Source organism: Babylonia areolata, chromosome 32 (genome assembly GCF_041734735.1).
Source record: "Babylonia areolata isolate BAREFJ2019XMU chromosome 32, ASM4173473v1, whole genome shotgun sequence".
Lineage (NCBI taxonomy): Eukaryota > Metazoa > Mollusca > Gastropoda > Neogastropoda > Buccinidae > Babylonia > Babylonia areolata.
Window position 1 is genome coordinate 2148510 of NC_134907.1, and position 2500 is coordinate 2151009.

The 2500-nt window shown below is 42.9% G+C and overlaps 1 protein-coding gene across 6 annotated transcripts in view; it reads left to right on the top strand.

Annotated features, from left to right (window-relative positions):
- The window catches only part of LOC143276535 (uncharacterized), a 43142-nt gene that overhangs the window by 22976 nt on the left and 17666 nt on the right, over positions 1-2500 (top strand). The gene's annotated exons all lie outside the window — the stretch shown is intronic.

Below are 2500 nucleotides of genomic sequence, written 5' to 3' on the forward strand. Positions count from 1 at the left end.
GAAATTCGTTCGTTCGTTCGTTCTCTCTCTCTCTCTCTCTCTCTTTCTCTCTCTCTTTCTCCCCCCCCCTCTCTCTCTCGCTCGCGCTCTCTCTCTCTCCCTGTGTCTCTCCTTCTCCCCCCCACTCTCTCTATGCCATTTATTGTTCTTGTTGTTGTTGCCATGCAATGTGGTTTTTTTCCTCCTTTTTTCAGTCTTCTTGTATTTCCTAGATTAGTTTATACGTTTTCTTTACGAGGGTAGGGTGAAAACTGGCCGATAAGTGCCTATTCCTTTTCCCTCAATAAAACAGTTTCGATTTCTCCCTCTCTCTCTCCCTCTCTCCTCTCTCTCTCTCTCTCTCCCTCTCTCTTCTCTCTCTCTCTCTCTCTCTCTCTCTCCTCTCTCTCTATCTCTTATCTCTCTCTCTCCCTCTCTCTTCTCTCTCTTTCTCCCTCTCTTTCTTCTCTCTCCCCCTTTCTCCCTCTCTCTCTCTTCTCTCCCCCTCTCTCCCTCTCTCTCTCTCTTCTCTCTCTCTCCCTCTCTCTATCTTTCTTTCTCCCCCCTCTCTCTCTCCCTCCCTCCCCTCTCTCTCTTTCTCCCTCTCTCTCTCTCCCTCCCTCCCCCTCTCTCCCTCTCTCTCTCTCTATTTATATATATCTATACCGAAAACTTAGCATGTGAGAAATTTTAGATTTTTAGTCATGAAACTGTCATAGCTATAGGCGCATTGTTTGCTTCAAAACAGAAACCAGAATGGGGAAAAAATTAACAGCTCAACAATAGCAAAATGATAGAAATGAAAAATTAGATTTTCTGTTTACTTTCCTTGGTTATTTTTGTCGATTTGTTTCTTAGTTTCTTTTTCTTTTTCTTTTTTTTTTAATTCCAGGTATACATGTCGTGATATATACATTACCATGCACTGAGATCAAGATCAGACCGTCAGTTGAAGGCAGTCCTGTTTGGGTTGTCAGCGTCAAGGTTGCAGAACTGGTTCTATGTCGCCTTGTCTTCTTTTGTGTGAATGTCGAGTGTGAGTTGTGGTGTGTGTATGTGTGTGTTTGTGTTTGTGTGTGTGTGTGTGTTTGTGTGTGTGTGTGTGTGTGTGTGTGTTTTGTGGTGTATGTGTGTTGAGTCGTGGTGTGTGTGTGTGTGTGTGTGTGTTTGTGTGGTTCACAAACGTTAAGCAGATATCTCCTTTTGAGAGAAACCCGGAAGAAATCTATCAACACACACACACACACACACACACACACACCGTCAGTGGCTTGCCAGCTCTACAGTCTGTCATACAAAGGACGCTCTCACAAGTGTTTGTTGTTGTTTTTTTCTTTTTGTAGTTGTGAGCTTCTTGATTTAATCGCAACACACTCTGTGCTTTATTATTCTCCTTCACTTTTGAGCGTTGACATTTAGGGTTCCAAGTTCCGAACTGTTCACAAACACCAGTGGCAGTGTTGTCGGCTGCCTGTTGATTTCCAGACAGGTTGTGAAGACAGGTGTTGAGTGTGTCAGTGTGTGTGTCAGTGTGTGTGTCAGTGTGGTGGGTGTGCCAACATGACAAGTGTCGGGGTGCTGATTCTGTGTGTCACTGTCATTGGTGTTGCAGGTAAGGGTGTGATTTCTGTCTCCTGATTTTCATAGTGATCAGTCGCTCGTCCGTGTGTTTCTGTCTGTCTGTGTCTCTCTGTCTCTTGTCACTCTGTTTCTCTGTCTCTCTGTCTCTCCGTCTCTCTTTCTCTTGTCACTCTGTTTCTCTGTCTCTCTTTCTCTTGTCACTCTGTCTCTCTCTCTTTCTCTTATCACTCTGTTTCTCTATCTCTCTGTCTCTTTCTCTTATCACTCTGTTTCTCTATCTCTCTTTCTCTTATAACTCCGTTTCTCTTATCTCTCTGTCTCTCAGTCTCTCTTTCTCTCTGTCTCTCTTTCTTCTATCTCTCTGTCTCTCTTTCTCTTATCACTCTGTTTCTCTATCTCTCTGTCTCTCTTTCTCTTATCACTCTGTTTCTCTATCTCTCTGTCTCTCTTTCTCTTATCACTCTGTTTCTCTTATCTCTCTATCTCTCTGTCTCTCTTTCTCTCAGTCTCTCTTTCTTCTATCTCTCACTCTCTCTTTCTCTCTGTCTCTCCTTCTCTTATCACTCTGTTTCTCTATCTCTCTATCTCTCTTTCTCTCTATCTCTCAGTCTCTCTTTCTCTTGTCTCTCTGTCTTTTGTCACTCTGTTTCTCAGTATCTCTGTCTCTCTTTCTTCTATCTCTCTGTCTCTTATCACTCTGTTTTTAAGTCACTCTGTCTGTCTATGTCTCTCTTTTTCTATCTCTCTGTCTCTCTTTCTCTTATCACTCTGTTTTTCTGTCTCTCTATCTATGTCTCTGTCTCTCTTTCTTCTATCTCTCTGTCTCTCGTCACCCTGTTTCTGAGTTTCTCTGACACTCTGTCCCTGTCTCTCTATCTCTCTATTTCTCTCCATCACTCTGTTTCTGTTTCTCTCTTTATGTCTCTCTATCTCTTTATCA